At 35.3% G+C, this 20868-nt stretch overlaps 1 long non-coding RNA gene across 7 annotated transcripts; it reads right to left on the minus strand.

Annotated features, from left to right (window-relative positions):
• Positions 1-1693: 1693 nt before the first annotated feature.
• On the minus strand, positions 1694-11782 carry LOC112695934 (uncharacterized). 7 transcript variants are annotated; one of them, XR_011863994.1, is made up of 6 exons: positions 11054-11780; positions 10545-10613; positions 10221-10271; positions 3355-9524; positions 2580-2642; positions 1694-2347 (listed from the first exon to the last, which is right to left on the minus strand). It is a non-coding gene; the product is annotated as an uncharacterized lncRNA (long non-coding RNA). The 7 variants fall into 7 exon arrangements; XR_011863992.1 differs by having other exon boundaries at positions 2580-9524; positions 11054-11782; XR_011863988.1 differs by having other exon boundaries at positions 2448-9524; positions 11054-11782.
• Between the last annotated feature and the right edge of the window lie 9086 nt (positions 11783-20868).

Below are 20868 nucleotides of genomic sequence, written 5' to 3' on the forward strand. Positions count from 1 at the left end.
AATTTTGACTTGACTTGTAAGAAACAACTAATTTTTAAAAAATTTTTGACCAAGTCAACCCAAAATTTCGAAATTTTAGAGGAAAATAAGGAAAAGATATTTTTGATTTTTAAATATTGAATGAAAAACACAAAAATGACCCAAAACATGAAAATTTTGGATCAAGACACAAGATGCATGCAAGAATGCTATGAATGTCAAGATGAACACCAAGAACACTATGAAGATCATGATGAACATCAAGAACATAATTTTGAAAAATTTTTGATGCAAAGAAAACATGCAAGACACCAAACTTAGAAATCTTTAATGCATGAAAATTATGAATGCAAAAATGCACATGAAAAACAACAAAAGACACAAAACAAGAAATCATCAAGATCAAACAAGAGGACTTGTCAAGAACAACTTGAAGATCATGAAGAACACTATGAATGCATGGATTTTCGAAAACAATGCAAGAAAAATTTTAAAAGCATGCAATTGACACCAAACTTAAAAATTAACACAAGACTCAAACAAGAAACACAAAATATTTTTGATTTTTATGATTTTCTAATTTTTTTGTATTTTTTTAAAAAAAATTTTCGAAAAACATTTTTGGGAAAACGAAAAATAAAAGAAAAATTTTGAAAAAGATTTTTGAAAAGAAAATTACCTAATCTGAGCAACAAGATGAACCGTCAGTTGTCCATACTCGAACAATCCCCGGCAACGGCGCCAAAAACTTGGTGGACGAAATTGTGATCACTTGTATGTATTTATAAAAGATGTATACTCTGAGGGCATTGTTTATTTTCTTCACAATCTCGTTCAACTAACCAGCAAGTGTACTGGGTCGTCCAAGTAATAACCTTACGTGAGTAAGGGTCGAATCCACAGAGATTGTTGGTATGAAGCAAGCTATGGTCACCTTGCAAATCTCAGTCAGGCAGAAAAAAGAGGAATTGTAATTATAATAAATAAAAAGGAATAATAAAAGGGATAGAAGACTTATGCAGATTCATTGGTAGGAATTTCAGATAAGCGGATGGAGATGCTGTAGAGCTCTTGGACGCCTGCTCTCCTACTCCTTCTACTCAATCCTTCTTACTCCTTTCCATGGCAAGCTTTGTATAGGGGTTCACCATCAACTGTGGCTACTTTCATTCCTCACGGGGAAATAACCTGTGCGGCTGTCACTCGCACAGCTAACCAGTCTGGAGGCATCACCCGTGGCTGATGGCTACATCCCATCCTCGCAGTGAAAACTATGCAACGCACTCTGTCACAGTACGGCTAATCACCGGTTGGTTCCCGCTCCTACTGGAATAGAATCCCTCTTTTGCGTCTGTCACCAACGCCCAGCAGGTTAAAGTTTGAAGCACGTCACGGTCATTCATGATCGGAATCCTACTCGGAACACCACAGACAAGGTTGGACTTTTCGGACTCCCAGGATCCTACTCGGAACACCACAGACAAGGTTGGACTTTCCGGATCCAGATGAATGCCGCCAACTATCTAACTTATACCACGAAGATTCTGTTGGGGAATCTAAGAGATACGCATTCAAGCTCTGTTGCATGTAGAACGGACATGGTTGTCAATCACGCGCATTCATAAGTGAGAATGATAATGAGGGTAATCTGACTCATCACATTCATCATGTTCTTGGGTACGAATGAATATCTTGGAATAAGAATAAGAGAGAATTGAATAAAAGATAATAGAATTGCATTAATACTTGAGGTACAGCAGAGCTCCACACCCTTAATCTATGGTGTGCAGAAACTCCACCGTTGAAAATACATAAGCAAAGAGTCCAGGCATGGCCGAATGGCCAGCCCTCTCTAACGTGATCACAGGATTCAATTTACAATCCAGGATGTCTAATACAATAGATAAATGTCCTATATATACTAGACTAGCTACTAGGGTTTACATGAGTAAGTAATTGATGCATAAATCCACTTCCGGGGCCCACTTGGTGTGTGCTTGGGCTGAGCTTGATGAATTCACGTGCTAAGGCATATCTTGGCGTTGAACTCTGAGTTATGACGTGTTTTGGGCGTTCAACTCCGGATCATGACGTTTTTCTGGCGTTTAACTCCAGACAGCAGCGTGTACTTGGCGTTCAACGCCAAGTTACGTCGTCATTCTTCGAATAAAGTATGGACTATTATATATTGCTGGAAAGCTCTGGATGTCTACTTTCCAACGCCGTTGAGAGCGCGCCTATTGGAGTTCTGTAGCTCCAGAAAATCCATTTCGAGTGCAGGGAGGTCAGAATCCAACAGCATCAGCAGTCCTTTTGTTAGCCTTCTTCAGAGTTTTGCTCAAATCCCTCAATTTCAGTCAGAATTTACCTGAAATCACAGAAAAACACACAAACTCATAGTAAAGTCCAGAAATGTGAATTTAACATAAAAACTAATGAAAACATCCCTAAAAGTAGCTCAAACTTACTAAAAACTATATGAAAACAATGCCAAAAAGCGTATAAATTATCCGCTCATCACTTCCTCAGCTCTACACAAAATTCAGCATCCACAACAGAGACACACATCAAGACAAGGGAGTCCAGCCAATCGGACATACCCTCGGAAACTCTGGAAGACATCTCTACAATGTTATTGCGAGAAGACATGAGGCCAACTAATCCTACAATAAGAAAAGAAGATGGGATTACTAAAAACATCTCAGACGAAGGACAAAACAACTCGATTAATACGACACAGGCGAACAAACAAAAAAGGAAAACCCCAAGACTCAAACCAAAGTCCTGGGGCATCCTTTGGAAGCAGTAACAAAGCAAGGTTTTCAGGAAAAATCTACAGCTCGCATCCCAGCATCTCTCAAACAAGAAAAGAAGACTTCAAATAAACAAAGCATTTCGAAAAAGGAAAGTAGAAACACAAAAATCATCAAAGCCACTATCTTTCTATAGTCTACCAGCAAAGAGCATTGTCAACAACACCAAGCAGAAAATCGTCAAAAACACAACCTTTTGCAGACTCAAGCAAAAACCCTAAAAAGTATTAAGAGGAAGTCAAGAAGATGCACTCCAAACAAAAAGCAAACTATAGGTATCATTATCTCCCACAAAGGTACATCAACAAGGATCTTTTGAAATTAAGGAGCAAGAGATAGTTTTTCCAAAAATAACAGCCAGAAGCAACAATGGAACATGCAAACCCCCTGGGAAACCGCAAAGAAGAAACACCAAGAATACACGAAGAAGAAAAAACACATTACAGCGACAAGAAAACACAAGATCATAAGAAAGGTTCAAACTTTTTCGACATTCAAGCAAATATCAACAATTTACCAGAGAATTAAAGACAAAGCAAAAGGAAAAGAAAATGGAACCAACCTGGAAAAAAGCAGGAAGCTTCAGAAAAGTTGGAGATGGAGAGACGGAATCACCGATCACTGAACGACGCCGCAACGCAAGAAAAGCAAAATGTGGGTGAAAGACAGAGAGCGAGAGAACGAAGGGAGAAGTTACTAAAAGGAGCGAAGAAGGGAAACCATTTTCTAATCGCAAATTCAAAATAAAAGGCCACAAGGAAAAACGGGGCAATTAAATACCAATTAATGAAGGTATTAAACCCTCGCACGTTCCCAAAGCGCTGATATAAAAGCACGCGCTTTTAGAGAAAAACGTTCCACATTCAAAAAGCTTCTACAAAGGAATCGACAAAATGCTTGAGTTTGGCTTCACTAGAGAAGGACCGAAGTCAAGAACTCGACCTCAAAAAGAAGACCGAGCTCAAGCAGGGGCACTGTTCATACCCTGGGTCCAGCTGACCGAGCCGGGATGTTCAGTAGCAAAGCGACCAACTTTTTTGGGTCAAGTGGACCGACTTCTTCATAAAGAACTCGGCCAAATTGACAGGAAAGCCCAAAGAAGGGCCCAACTCAAGGAATACGACCCCGATCCAAAGGCAGCCCAAGCCTATAGAGATAAGGGCGGTTCCATGGAAGATAAGCTGACCTCGACAAAAGATAAGATAAGATAAGATAACTAACTTATCTTATCCAAAGAAGGTCACATCTCATCATTATAAATACACTAGAGCACCCAGGTATAACTCATACTCTGATTCTATTCAATACCTGCTTAATACCCTTGCTAACTTAAGCATCGGAGTCCCTTGCAGGTACCCCCCACCCTCTGGGGACGAAGGATCAACACTACCACCAAGTCCAACAAGTCGAACACAACCGCTCCAACCAGCACAGAAGATCTCGTCCGAGATCGACCTCCAGTTTTAGGTAACCCTCAGAACACTTTACTTTTATGCTTTCCAAGTGTTTGATGAAATGCTTGGAAGGATTTTAGAGTAGAGTTTTATGTTCTTGGCTTGGGAAGGTAACTTAGGAATTCTTGAATTACTAATGTCCAAGTGATTGATGATTAATAGCCATTAAGTCTAGTCCTCACTAATTCAATTAGTGAAAAGCTAGGACTTATGAACTTGAATTGATATAGCTCACCTGACTTTCCTTTACTACTAGCTAGAGGATAACTTAGTGGCATTGATCCTTGCAATTATCATGTTGTGGTTGGTAATAAGGATAGAGATCCTTGATCACCAATCCTTGCCAAGACCGTTTTATCATTTGAATTCCGTGTCATTTACTTTTCTTGTTTCTTACTCCAAAACCCCAAAATATACAAATCCATAACCAATAACAAGAACACTACCCTGCAATTCCTTTGAGAGATGACCCGAGGTTTCAATACTTCGGTTTATAGATTTTAGGGGTTTGTACTTGTGACAAACAATTTTTTGTATGAAAGGATTATTGTTAGCTTTGGAAACTATACTTTACAACGAGATTTCATTAGTGAAATTCTAAACCATCAGAAATCCAATAATCAAAATGGCACCGTTGCCAGGGATTTGCAATGGTGTTATGTTATTGGTTATTGTATATATGTGAATATTGTGAATAGGTTTGTCTTTTTGCTTGTTTTCTAGTTTTGTTATTTTATTTTGTTTTTCCACTATGAATTCTCACTTTGGCTATGAGTTTGGCTCAAATTGTGTTGTAGGAAATGTGGACTTTAATGGCAATGATGGTTCCTTTTGTGGCAATCAACCACCACCATATGCCTGTGATGCTTATCCTCAACATGACCATCAACCATGCTCACAAGCCCATTCCTACCAAGTTCCTTTATGTAACCCATATCCAATGTATGACCAATCACCCATACCACATCCTTGTGACCATTATGAGTTAGAACCACCATAATTCCATCATGATTACTATCAAGAACCACCTCAATACATACTGTTCATACATCGGTTCGAGCTGTAATGAACTAGGTGATGCACGGAAAATTTGTCTCGTAACAAATTTCCTTCGGCAAGTGTACCGAGTTGTCGTCAAGTAAAAACTCACTATAGAGTGAGGTCGAATCCCACAGAGATTGATTGATCAAGCAACTTTAATTAGAGGAATGTTCTAGTTGAGCATATCAGAATTTGATTTGAGATTTGCAGAAAATTAAATAGCAGAAAAGTAAATAGCAGAAAAAGTAAATGCTAGAAATAAAGAGCTGAATGTAAATGGCATAAAGTAAATTGCAGAATCTTAAATAGGAATGGGCGAAATGCTCATAAAAGTAAATGGCAGAAATTAAAGAGAATGGATAAGATCAGAAATGGGGAGTTCATTAGGCTTAGGAGATGTTGCATTCTCCGGATCAAATTCATTTTCATCTCTTCCTCAATCAATGCATTCATTGATCTCCTTGGCAATCTTAAGTGATCGAATTCCAATTCCTTGGTAATCCAATCTCTCAAATCTTGATCAATAGCCAATTCCTTGGTCAATTGCTCATGAGAAGAGATGAAGTATGGTCACTGATTATACCACATGCATTCCCAAATCAAGTATTGGTAGGATTATAGTCACATATCCATCCAAACCCAATTTGGTCCAGCATGAGAAAGCATTTCTAGCATGATCTCTTCATTCCTCTTCCAAGGTTCCGAAGAGATCCAAGTATGAATAGCTTCTTTTCCAATATAACTACCCAATTGGATGAAGATTGAAAGCTTTCTAGTAAAATCAAGAGAAAAGATAGAAGAAGAAGAATGAAAACTAATATTGATCCATCAAATTGCAGCAGAGCTCCCTAACCCAATGAAAGGGGTTTAGTTGTTCATAGCTCTGGAAAATGAAAACAAAGATGGAGAATACATCCTGAAAGTAAAACTAGAAGTTGCAGAGAAAGTAAAATATAGAGAGTAGTTCTATGCCCAAGGCTCCTAAAGTTTCCCCAAAAACCCCCTCATCTAATTCAAAGCTACTCCTATATATACTACTCTTCTGATCTTCTAATTGGCTCTTCAAATCTTGGGTGTGGGCCTCTGGATCTTGAGTTTGAAGCAGTTATCCTCTTTATTGGGCTTAGCTTTGCTTTCAGAGAGAAAATGTGAAGTAGGCAGGGACTTTGGCTTAGGACGTTAGTGGTGTCAATGTTAAGTGAAAGTGTGGGTTCGAGAACGTTAGTGACAATCACCTTTTTCACTAACATTCCTAACCCAAATATGATCACGTTGACTTCAACGTTAGTGGCACTAACGTGACCACTAACGTTGCCTCTTGGTCCTTCGCATACGTTATTGGGACTTACCTTTCCCAATAACGTGGTGAGTCACCCCTTCTCCTTACGTTAGAGTCCACGTTAACTAGGTTAACGTGGCTTCTAACGTAGCAATGCCAATCCTTCGAGAACGTTAGTGACACTTACCTTTGTCACTAACGTTCCAATGCGCCCCTACTTCCCACGTTAGAGTCCACGTTAACTAGGTTAATGTGGCTTCTAACGTAGTAATGCTAGCCATCTCCAACGTTAGTGACAAAGGTGAGTGTCACTAACGTTGGCTCATTATCTCTTTATCCACGTTAACTAAGTTAACGTGGGAGTTAATGTTGCTCATGGTGGCTCTTGGTGGTTCACCCTAACGTTAGTGACAAAGGTAAGTGTCACTAATGTTGGCGATCAATTACTCTCTCCACATTAGCTTCCACGTTAACTAAGTTAATGTGGGAGTTAACGTGGCTCATGGAGGCTTGGCCAACGTTAGTGACAAAGGTGAATGTCACTAACGTTGGCTTCTCTTTTGCTCCTTTAACGTTAGAGTCCATGTTAACTAAGTTAACGTGGCAACTAACGTGGCCAATTATGAGCTTGGTCCAACGTTAGTGACAAAAGAGAGTGTCACTAACGTTGGCCTTGTTTCTTCTTCCACGTTAGAGTTCACGTTAACGTGACTCTCAACGTGGGCTATGATGGCTTCGAGGGCGTTATTGGCGATTACCTTTCTCATTAACGTTGCAAGCTAGCTCCCATTCCACGTTAGAGGTCACATTAGTTAGACTAACGTGGCTGCTAACGTGGTTCTTCTTTGCTTCCTTTGTCCTGAAATCAAGCAACAAAGTGCATCAAAGTTCTAGTCCAAGTCATGAGTCATGCATCATCCAATTTGTCATATAATTCATGCAAAATTCTCATGAAATCATGTAAAGTGCACAATGTAAGCTTGAATCAAGATGTAAGTAAATATCCACCCTAAACTAGTTTATTTCTTAAGAAAATGCATGAAACTACCCTAAAAACAGTAAAGAAAGGTCAGTGAAACTGGCCAAAATGCCCTGGCATCACAACACCAAACTTAAAGCTTGCTTGTCCCTAAGCAAGTACTGGAACAAGAGAATGATGAATGGAATTCCAAGAGAAATGAGTCATTCTTGTGGAAGTCATGTCCCTGGTTTTATGGTGATTTCATGCATAGCAACTTAGGTTCATTTCTTCACTAGCTTCCAGACCTTTATCATGTCCTAGAATACTCACTTGATTGCATCTCATGAGACTTTTATTCATTGATCCTTTTGTTGTCATTTCAGGGCTTATTTGTGTTCTTAGGCTAAGTGCTCTGTAAGGGGGCAACTCTTTAGAATAAGCTTTCAGCCAACACTCCCGAACCAGTTGGTTCAAGGTGCTAGGTGTTGAAACACCCCTAAGGACTTACTTCCTCAAGTCTCTCCCCCATACATACACACAACAGGCACATGGTTTGTTTATTTTCTTTCCTTGAGGTCTTGGTGTCCAACACCTCTTTGGGCTACTAAATGTTCTGTAGCAAAGATTGCTCTTGATAGTGGACTTTCAGCTGATAATCCCGGGTTAGTTAACCCAAGTTACCAGGTGATAAAGCACCCCTGAGAGCTTAGTAATCCAAGCAGATCCTTGGTACAAAAACACCACAGACACATCCCTCATGACTCAACCCCTTGGTGCCTAGCCTCTTTTCTTGCTATTTTTCTTTTATTCTTCATTTTCCTTTTTCTTTCCCTTTTTCTTATTAGGATCTTGTTATTTAGTTAGTCTCATGGGGTGTGTTCAAAGCATAGGATTCAGGACAGATAGTTGTCTTCCCACCTTGTTGGTGAACCAACTTAGCTAACTTATGATTACACCACAAACTTAGGAACTTACTCCATAATATGAACTCCACTCTGGTCCTTTATAAAACATTCATTCTCTTTTTATTTGATTAAAAAGGACAAGCATACAATTAAGTAAGGAAAAGATGCAGTGACATTCAGACTAGCAAACATAGACCTAAGCTGTGAGAAACTTAAAAACAGAATTGAAAAGGTTCCAACTAATGAGTAACTATTAATCAAAGGTGCATTTGGACTTCCAATTTTAACATTCTCAGTACATGGAATTAAGTAACAATACAACCTTCGGGTGATGGTTTCTAGTTGTCCTCCTCTTTGTCATCATCCATAGTCTTTTCTACTTCACTTCCTTGGATGAAGGTGCACCATTTCCTCATAAGGTTCCTGCAAAGTTATTAGAAGTTGCTTGTTCCCGAAACACTTGAGAAATAGTTAGCTTGCATGTATGCTTGTGAACTTCTGAACTGAATTTGGTGTGTGAACACCAAACTTAGTTCCTTGCCCAGTACAAAAGTTTGCATACATGCAGAGAACCTCATATCATGTTGTTAATAAAACCATTATTAACTAAAGACTAAACTACGCTAATTGGTTCCCCAGATTGGTTGGAGCTAGCAATGTGTTTTGGGGGTGTAGTGTGATTCTAACTAATATCTTTGGTGGAACACCAAACTTAGAATTACACTTTCACTCTTGGATTGTTTTGGTGTGGAACACCAAACTTAGCTCCTCACAATACTAGGGAAATAACTTGTGATCTTTATTGAAATGAAAATGAAAACGAAACTACCTCAGGTTGGGTTGCCTCCCAACAGAGCGCTCTTTTAGCATTGCTAGCTCGACGATTCCTCCATTACTTGAGATGATACTATATATATATATATATATATATATATATATATATATATATATATATATATATATATATATAATTAATAAGATTAAGACTGGTGCTCTTGGAGCTAGTTCTGGACTATATTCACATTGCTCAGAACCACCATAACCATTAACTCTTATTTCATTGCTCAATGCCAGCAGCAACACCAATGCCATCTAAAACAGTATATCAATTACAGATTCATTGAATTTCTCCTAGATTAAGAATTTTCTCTAATATGAAAACAACAAAATCAATTTTTAACCATATCACCAAATCAAATGTGTTGCATTAGCATCAATTTTTAACCATAGATAAGAAATTGAAATTAGATGAAAAGAAATTCTCAATGAAGATAACATCCAAAGGAAATATCATAATAAGGCTTCCTATAATTGTGTGCTTCGCAAGTTTAGGAGAACTATCAATTTTGATTACCCTTTATCAAGAATCTAAAATAGTTTTCTTTCATTTTCTAGAAAGCATTATGCTTCACCTAAAAATATATACTCAAGTTTAGGGGAGCTATTGAGCTTACCTTGGTAGCAAGAACTAAATAGTTTTTCTTCTTTTTACGAATAAAGATTCTGTCTAAAAACTTTTAAGGCTAGCAAATGGTTAAAATAACAGGTCATTTGATATCTCATTTTATTATTAACTTTAAAAATCATGGTCTGATGTTCATGATAATCTCAATGATTTTTTTGTTTTGGGATTAAAGAGAAAATTAGATACCAGAGGAGGAATACAAAGGACAACAGATTCTCTTTACAAAAATGAGCAATCAGAAAAAAGGGTCATCTAAGAAATAAACAGCAAAGAGCAAAAATCAAAATTGAACAAGTGAACATCAGATCTAGAAAAGCAAGGACCTTTTTAAGTCTTCCAACTTCTTCAAGGGTCTGTGAATTCACAATGGGAGCCTGCACACAACACAAAAGCAGTATATTCATAATGTTTATAATTTATTTTTAAGCAGTATATTCACAATGTTTATTACACAGTGAATAGAATGGGCCCTTCAATGTGGTTGTTGCTAAGATCACTACACAAGAAACAGAAAGTTTAATTTCTAGTTCAAATAATTACACAATTGGTGCTTAAGAGGTACTAAATTCTATTGATTAATCAAACAAAACAATGTTTAACATGTCACTCATCAGTAAACACAATAATGAAATTGAAATAACACTTACATTTCTAAGATGGATGGAAAATTCAAATTCCTACCAAGCTCTCCACCCAAATTCAGGCCATCAAGTCTTCTGTCAACCCAAATTACAAGTTTTATGTAGCCTTATTGCACTTAATTAAGCTCTATCAATCAAACAACTAATGAAATATTGAAAATAATAACATTATCATTTCCAACCAATTATATAGAGCATGCAAACAATAACTCAATATTAACCAAAAATAGTTTAAGAAGAGGAGAACTTATCGGTATCATTTGATAATTGATACCATACAATCACCCGAAATATTAAATATCCAACTTCAGATAAGGATGAATCTACAATTTTACCATTTCAAAGCATTTTATATTCAATAACCATCTATAGTTTAGGAGCATTATTTTCCTTTAACTATTTTCTCAATTAAATTGCTGCTCGTCACTTTTAAAAGTTTCTTCCGAACCCTAAAAGTTGAAATCGGACAAAACGTCCAAATTATGTATTGCGATACAGTAAGAGGAGGAACGAACCTCTACACTGGTTTTGGCTTGGAAGTTGACAAAGGAATTCCTCTCCTGTGAAACGCAATCCCTAGCGGCGGATCTGAATGGTAAGGAAGGAAAGGAGAGACTCATCAAAAAGGAAGGAAAGGAGAAGAAAGGAAGGAAAGAAAGCTAACCTGGATCGTCGTAGAGGAAGGCATTGACGATTTTGGTAGAGAAGACACAGAGGACAACAAGGAGAGAGCTGGAGGAGACGTCACCGAAGAAAATCGCCGCTGTAGGAGATGTCATCGATGGAGATCGATGTCGGAGGAGATTTCACCGGAGAAGATCGTCGAAGAACGCAAGAGGATCGGAGATCGACGCAGAGGCCATCTAAGAGAACAACGTCATGGTGTAGTGTTTCAACGAAGTAAGGGTTTCTGAAATTAGGGATTGATAATTCTTGTTTTATACTTAGGGGATAATGGCGGTTCAAAATTGCCCTAATTATAAAAACCGCCACAAATCCAAAAATAAATTATGACATCAATGAAAAATGCCGGAATATCCAAATATTATGGCGGTTCTTCAAAATCGCCATAATATAAATGCCATAAGACAACGTGGTAAGGTACTCAAATGGTGAAGCAGATCAGAAAAGTGGGTTAGCGGCGCCGACTAAGAGGACAAAACACTGGAAATCACAATGCAAAAGACGATGTGGTAAGATACTCAAACTGTAATATACGATAAGGAAGGGTGAGATGCTTTAAAGGACCCTAAAAAAATGGTGGGAGACTATTTTAAAAATAAGACAGAGATATGATTTTTTTCAATTAATAAAAATATTTAAGTAATTTTATTTAATTTTTAAATTTATTTTAAATTAAATAAAATATTAAAATATAATTTATTCTAAATATTTAACATAATATAAAATTTAATTTAATTTATGTCTCTCGCTAATTTTTATTTTATAGTCTTTGTCTTTCAGTTTTTTTTTTTTTTTTTCAAACGCAGCCTTATAGTTAGGCCTAATCAGTTAGAAGATAGTTTGAAGTATTAAAAGATGCCAAGAGCACTGCTGGCATCAAAATTCAAAGTCAATGAGACAAATATAGAGTCCTAATTAATAAGGCCCCAATCACACCTAGATACGAGTACATTGAAATGTTGACTCATTGGTCTTTTATTAGTTGCTATATGCTACTTCTATGCCCTATCTATTAGGGCGTCTTAACGCATTCCTAATATAACTACTTATTAGTGTTCATGCGTATACAGCTGTCATGCTTACCATAAAATACGGGTATATTAGGTTACGACGACTATATACATGAACAACGTCAGGTAAATTAAATAGTTTTTCTAACTTTGTATTGATTATTGCAATTAATCTTAACACCTAGCTAGACATTATTGAATTAAAGCCTACTAACATAACATTATTGTTGTTAGTGGATACAGAAATTAAAGACCCCGATTATTGCAGTTGTACTATGGTGTCTCAACATAAACGTAACCACTAACACAAACACCTAATTAAGTGGATGGACACACATTTGGTTTTCAATTTTAATCAAAATCATGTAATGTGTATGCATGTGTGCATGTTATTATTGGGAAATATATATGGTCCATTCAAAGGCTATCTGGGAATTGAATTTGGATCGCTGATTGCCGCAACATGTCATCTGTTTTTACATTGATATCATGGGGTCCACAATTAGGCACTTGTAAATTCCAAGTGATATCAGCTACTATCTGCTATTTGCCGGTGGAAATGACCCACACACATGATTATTTTGATTTATTATGCCTAGAATGTGGTTTCTATCGAAATCGCCACTTAATATATAATTACTATATTTTGTAATACCTGCACGCACAGAGACACACATAAAACGCGACATGACATGAGATATACGAATATATAAATTTTAAATTTTTATAAAATATAAAAATACGATATATATATATATATATATAATATTTTTAAATAAATTATAATAATATTTATTAATATTAAAATATAAATTAATTTTTTATTATTTTTTAATTTTTTAATTATATAAAATATTTAAAATATTTTTTATTTTAATAAATAATAATACATATTATTTTTAAATTTATTTTAAAAATATATATTAAAAAAAACTTGATATGTTAATACGTAATAGTATTTAGATGTGTTTAAATAAAAAAATAATTTTATTAAGATACATTTGAACACAAAATGTACATATTGGACGAATGTATGTCGATGCATATTGTATTCAAAATATATCTGATATACAAACACACTAACTCAACAAAATATTCATACTTTATAAGATAGTACTCATCACCTATTCATTATGGTTGTCCTTTTCATCCAAATATATAATCTCTAACTTTTGTTTTTAATTATGATTTATAATATAATTAAAAAAAATATTATTTTATTTTTTAATATATTTAAAAAAATAATTTTTTTATTTTTAATATATTTTATTCATTCTATTTTAATTCTCTAGTTAATATTAATTTTTTGAAAAACAATACTCTTTTTTCATTATCATAATCTTCTAAGTAAGGACAATAATTGTAATTGGGGTGGGTATAATGATAATAATAGTTATTTGAAGAAAAATTAATAAAAGATTAAAATAGATAAAAATAGTAGTAATAGAATAAATATATATTTTAAAAAAATAATTTTGATTAAAAAATTAAAATAAAATAAAATATTTCAAATATTTAAAATAAAATTGAGACCTAACGTAAATATTAAAAACTAAACAATACTTTATCGTAATAATAAATACTATAACTTTGGCAGTGGGACTTTAATTTAATTTACATTTTAGATTTAGAATAATCTTGTAGGGAAAATAAGAAAATAAAAGTGTAATATCAAAGTCTCTTTGAAACTTGAATATACTTTATTTTCGGATTGGCCGCTTTCTTTCAAGTTTCAACCTGGCATAGTAGCTTATCTTTTTTTTTCTGAGACAAATGATGAACTAAAAGATTTTGAAGTACGAACATTTTGCTGAGTTATTGTGTTCGCGTGTCGGATATATTTTGGACACGATATTTACCGACGCGTTCGACACTCACGTCTGCTGTGTCCAACCGTGTCTTAATACAAAATAAAAAATTTTTCTCCCGACACACCTAAACACACCTAAAAACCATCACGCAAGGTTCTGAGAACCGGACCGATCATCAAACTGCTCTAATCATTGGTTCACTAGTTTATTGGTTCAACCAGTCTAACCGATGGTTCAACCGGAAAAACTGTTTTAGGATAGAATAATAAATAAATTATAAATAAACATCCTAAAATATAATTATAGTGTAATAAACATCCTAAAATATAATTATAGTGTAATATAAATTTTAAAATATCTTCAAAATTTAAAACAATGCATAAAATATCATCAACCATATCCATATCTTATCAAATACAAACTCAAAAGTTAAATAGTAAAAAAATATATCTAAATATTAAATCCTACCATCTTGATTTATCAATCATCAAAATCTGCAAGAGCTTGTTGTAAATTTGCTTCGGCCTACAGCATTTCGCAACAAACAAACCAAAACATTAACCAATAATCACAAAATACTAAACCTTCATCCAACAGTTACAAACAAAGCCAGCAATTACAAACATTAGCACATTATAAAACATTTCAAAACACTAAACCTTCACCCAGCAAAACCAGCAATTACAAAACAAAGCCATCAGTAAATTTGAACAAAAAAATTAAGAGCCATAAGCAACTAGTAATTGCAAAACAGAGCCATTAATAAATTTGGACAAAAATTTCAGACTAAATCAATAAATTTAAAACAAAAGAGTTGAAAGAAGATGCTGATAAAATAAGTCAGCAAAGTGGTCAGCTTAGAATCATGTTTCCTCATAGTTAGCTCTTGTAGTGAGATGAAAAGCACAAACTGATGAACTTAATGCTCTTATTAAAGTTCTTGAATGTGATAACAGTAAAACAAGTTAATGCTCTTATTAAAGTTTTCAAAAAAAATTTCAGCCTAAATCCAACAATTACAAATCAGTAAAACACTAAATCAGACTATCAGAGCTAGCCATCCGTAAATTTGAAAAAAAAATTTACAGCCATCACCAACTAGAAAATACAAGACAAATCCATCAGCAACAGGCAGTTACAGAAGATTATAAGAAAAATGGAACCACCATAATTGAACAACAATTTCAGAACTTCAAAAGAAGAAGCCGAGGCCACTAACCTTCGACGGACGGCAACCAGCAACAAACAAAGCCAGCAAAACCAGCAACATTCAGCAACAAACAAAGCCAGCAAAACTAGCAATAATTAGGAGCCAACAAGTACAAATCAAAGCAAAACCAACAACTACAATCAAAGCCATTAGCAAATGTGAACAAAAAAATTAGGAGCCATCAACAACTAGTAAACCAGTAAAAGTGTAAAACACTAGCCAAAGAGCAATTAGAAAACACTAAACAGAGTAACAATAAATTTGAAAACAGAGAAAACACTAAAACACTAACCTGGGTAATTAGTTAATTACAGATCCATCAACAAATACATTCAGCAACAAACTTCAAGCCAAGACCCAAGAAGAAGAATTGAAGAAAAAGGAAACAAAAATTGAAGAAGAAGGCCGAAGAAGAAGATCGAAGAACAACAACTTCAGAGCTTCAAAGTTCAAACCAAGAACAAGAGTAAACATTCAGTGAAGAACTGAAGATGAAGATGAAAAGCCACTAACCTGGGTTCCGTACCAAGAAGCCAGCGAAGATGAAGACGACGTGCCGATCTACTGGGTTCCGAACACAGAGAAGACGAAGAAGCGGTGGTGCTGAGAATCTGGGAATGGCGATGGCGATGAAGGGCTCGAATGTTGGGGGAATAAGAGAGGGTTTGGATCTCGAATGCATTATTTCATTTGCTTCTGTTTTCCTTTTTTTGTCAAATAAAAAACAGCGTCGTGTTATCCGAACCGGCCGGTTACCGATCCGGTCCTATCGTCCGGTTCTCAGCCAGTTCACCGGTTTTTGAGAGATTTTTCTTCCAGCGATTTTGGGTAGTAAACCGGATCGTTTTTGTTGCCGGTTCACGATTGAAATGGTCGGTCCGGTCCGGCTTTCAGAACCATGCCATCACGTGTCAGCGCGTCCAGTTTTATTCTTAACATATATTCTTAAAATAAATTTAGATATAGTATATATTATTATTTATTAAAACAAAAAATATTTTAAATACCTAATATAATTAAAATAAGACACTAAAAATAGTTAAAAATTTTAATTTATATTTTAATATCAATAAAATATCAAAATATCATTACAATTTATCTAAAAAATACTTTATATTTTATATGTATACGTGTCCGCGTGTCATGTAAAATTTTAAAATTCGCGTGTCTGCGTGTCCCGTGTCGTGTCGTATCCTGTGTCCGTGTTAGTGTCCGTGTATCATAGACTAAAAGTAATACCGTTTCGAGGATTTGATAGAAACTATATTGCAAAGAGATTTCATTTGTGAATTTTAGACCGTCAAAAATCTCTTCATCACTAGCGCAAGATACAAGCGACGCATATGCGTGGGACGACGCGTACGCGTGACAAAATTTTTTATTCAGTGACATGTACGCGTGACAAGCGTCACGTGCTGCAGATATCAGAAAATGTTGGGGGCAATTTCTGGGCTGATTTTGGCCCAGTTTCAAGCCCAAAAATACAAATTAGAGGCTGCAAAGTGGGAGAATCATGGAGACACTTCTCATCCACACAATTTTAGGTTTTAGATGTAGTTTTCTAGAGAGAGAGAGGCTCTCTCCTCTCTCTAGATTTTAGGGTTTAGTTTTAGTTATTCTCAAATTCAGATTTCTACATTGCTTTAATTTAGTTTCTCTTCTACATTCTATTCTTCTAGTATCTTAGTTTATTTTCTCTTATTGATGTCTTTATTTTTCCAATTTAGTTTATGAACTCTCCATGTTAGATTCAATTTCCTATTTAATGCAATTTGAGGTATTTCATGTTTATTGCTTCTCTCTTCATTTATGTTATTGATTCCATGCAATTGTTGATTTTAGATTTTATCATCTCTTATTAATTCTCTATGCTTTTATTTTGTGCCTTCCAAGTGTTTGATAAAATGCTTGGTTGTGTTTTAATTTAGATTTTCATGCTCTTGTCTTGGATTGATCATTTAGAGACTCTTGAGTTATCAAAAGTCTTTTGTTGATTGGTAATTGAGACTTGCTAGTTGGCTTAGACTTCACTAAATCTAGTCTTTGATTAGGACTTGCGAACTTAAGTTGATTTTACTCACTTGGCTTTCCTTCATTATTAGAGGTTAACTAAGTGAGAGCAAAAGGCAATTACCATCACAATTGATTATGATAATTAGCATAGGACTTCTAATTCTCTTTCCTTGTTAAGAGCTTTATCATTTATTAGTTTATCTTCTTGCCATTTTTACTTTCTTGTTTCCCATTACAAAACCCAAAAAGATACAATCTCATAACCAATAATAAACTACACTTCCCTGTAATTCCTTGAGAGACGATCCGAGGTTTAAATACTTTGGTTAATTTTATTGGGTTTGCTTAAGTGAAAAACAAATTAAATTGATAGTGGAATTATCGTCGGTTAAGAACTGTACTTGCAACGCTACTTTTACCAGAAAATCTTAACCAGCATTTTTCCGCGCATCACTTCCTCAGCCTTCAAGCAAACACTTTAGTAATCACCTTGCAAGACACGATGCATAGGCTAATGGGCCTCATTTGCTTTAGATTGGTTGCATACTCCACTTTTGGAATGAGGGCTTGGAGGATATCATTAATATATTTGACAACAGTTAGGTTTTCATAGATTTTTTTCACCAAATAGCAAATTCCATTTGCTTTGATAAAAAGTGGCTTACAAACCATCTTTTCCTGGTGCTTTTAAGCAGACCCATGCTAAAGAGAGATTCATTGCTCTCTAAATTTGATATATCTATACCAATAAAATTCAAATCGTTTATGTCAAGAGGAGGAAAGACCTTATTCAGAATAAAGGGAGTGTTTGGTAACTCATTAATGTCCAACTTAGAATAAAACTTAGTGGCCATCTTTTCTAAATCAGCTTGGGAGGACACCCAATTTCCATCATCATCCTATAGGGACTCAGTCTTTTTTTCCTTCTATTAACAATAATGGACCTATGAAAGTACTTGGTATTGTGGTTTCTGTATTCAATCCAATTCATACGCAACTTTTAGAACCAAAGGAGCTCCTCTTGGGCCAAAATCTTCCTATACTCTTTTCATAGATTCCCTTACAGCTCTTCAAGAAAATAGTTCCCACTTTGACTGAGGCTATTATTGATGCCTTGATGTCTCTAAAGGATCTACGGTTTCATTTCTGAATGTTGCCAAAAATATTATAGTTTCAATACTTTACTGAAATCTGAAAATCATGAACAACATTATTCTATAAATTTTAATGGTTCCAACTATTGTTCAACAGATTTGTCGAAGTTTGGGTGACTCATCCGTCGCCAAAACGCGAAAAGGCCGCCTTTTTCTATTTGGAGATACAACAATTGATGGGCGGAGATATAAAGGGGAATGATCAGACTTATACATAGGAGATTTTAGACAACTCACTTAGGAAAAGCAATTTGCCAATCAATATTTCCAAGTTCTTTGTCTAGCCTCTTCACTAAGTTATCTCTTCTCCAAGTGAAGGGCCACATAGAGTAGCCTAAGTCTGTCAAACAACAATCAGAGACACAAGCCATGAACTTTCGGCAGGCAGTTGTACTCTGTGAACCAGTACCCCTCTTCTCTTAAAATTATGGATAAGCGCATTAAAATCCCTAATAACACACCAAAGGAAAGTGGTATTTGATTTAGGTCTCTGAGACTATCCTAAAGCATCTTACTCAAAGTTTTTATAGACTCCCATACATAGCTGTAAGTAATCAATTTGCAGACTCCATCCCAACAATCCTCATATGGATGAATCGATAGTCATGTTGCAGACTCCATAGCACTTATGTGAGTCTCGAGAAGAATAAGGAAACCGACATCATAATTTTTCTTCAAGTCTCTAATAAAAGTAGAGAAACATTTTCCTGCAATTTCACGATAGTTTCAAGCAACTAAATTCATGGTAACTTAAACAAGAAAAAGATGTCATACCAGACAAAATCATAGGCAGAACCTGACCTCCATTGGACCAACAAAATCTAGAAGCTCCTCTTTGAGGCTCCCTTCAAACTTAATACACTTTCATTTCTCAACTTGGCAGGGACTCCTTGATAGACCTTAGAGAAGTGGCACAAATCTTCAAGCTTGCATGTGTACTCTGTAATTGACATAGTTTCCTATCTTAGTTGCAGCAGCTTAAGCTCTTTCGCAGTACGAGTTGATTGAAAAAAATACTTCTTATAGAATTTTGTCATAAAGTTGGCCTAGGTAATCTCAGCATTCTCCTGCCTGTACCTTGTCACCAATACTGCGTGTCACCTTTCAGCATGTATGTTGCAAACTCCACATATTGCCCTTTGGGATCTTGTAATGCTCACAAGGACCTCTTTATTACTACTTTCATTGTCGTTATCATTCACATTCTGTCGTTCCAGACGCTCTACTTCCCGATTTATTGTGGCTACCAAGTCATGCATGGCCGCAGCCATAGTGTTCTTAGTTTCTAGCAAAGGTGTCGTGTCTTGCACTGACTCGTTATTTGGATTAGCTTTCTGCATGTTAAGTTTATTGTAGTCATTAGGGTCCTATTAACACCAAACAATCAACATTAAGATTTAAGAGTTGAGAGATGAAAAACTGTAACTTAGGACTATATTTTGGCCTTTTAGAAAATTAGGATTGAGAGATGAGAGACTGGGGAATGGAAAAATCAGGGAATGGCTCGATGGAGAATGAGCAAGTGAGAAGGAGAATTTTTGTCCTAAACATAAAATGATGACGTTTTAAGAGAATTGGCCGATTTTTGGCTGGTTCAACATTTTATAAGCAGTTTCGAGTTGAATGGTTTTTAACATTAAACTGAACTGTATTGACATCCAATTTACGATTAGACCGGTTCGATCGACCAGTACGGTCTAATTTTTAGAATTACGATAATAACAGAAAAAAGTATATACAAAAATTTATGCAAAACTTAAAAAAATCTCTTGTGTGAAGATATATATTAGATATATAATTATTTGTCTCTATTCATATCAATATAATTTTTTGGAAGTAGTGATTTAAGACAAGTTTTTGTTGTTTTTGGAATGCATTATTTAAAAACTTTTATAGACTCAATATATTAAGAAATTATTGAAACACTATTTTCATTCCTAAAATAAAGTTTTCAGGCCTCCATAGAGTGGAAGAAGTAACATTAACGGCATGCTGGATTCCAACGCGAACATGGGATCTGAAAAGGCTTAATGAAGGCATGTGCAACTTGAGAAAGGACCATACCGTATGATCAAAAGCTTAAAAAGAAAGAAAAAAAGGAGAGGAAAAAGAAAAGGGGGGGGGGGGACTAATAAATCAAAGCACTTCTAAATTATTATATTTAAATCTAAGTTTGTTTCTATCGTCTGAGATACAATAATTAATGGAGCAGTTAGATGGTGATGTACTAATGTGGATCGAAGATAATGTATACATATACTTTAGGTTTTTTATTTTTTTATTTCTTAATATACATTATCTATCAGAAACTAAGGATTAATTTCAAACTTTACCAAAATTCATCTTTCCGTAATTGGAAGACTGACTACAAAATTAAATCTACTATATATATGCTTTATAAAGATTGAATTCAGAAGATGACGTTCAAACAAATTAATTCAATTATTG

The sequence above is a fragment of the Arachis hypogaea genome, chromosome 1 (genome assembly GCF_003086295.3).
Source record: "Arachis hypogaea cultivar Tifrunner chromosome 1, arahy.Tifrunner.gnm2.J5K5, whole genome shotgun sequence".
NCBI lineage: Eukaryota > Viridiplantae > Streptophyta > Magnoliopsida > Fabales > Fabaceae > Arachis > Arachis hypogaea.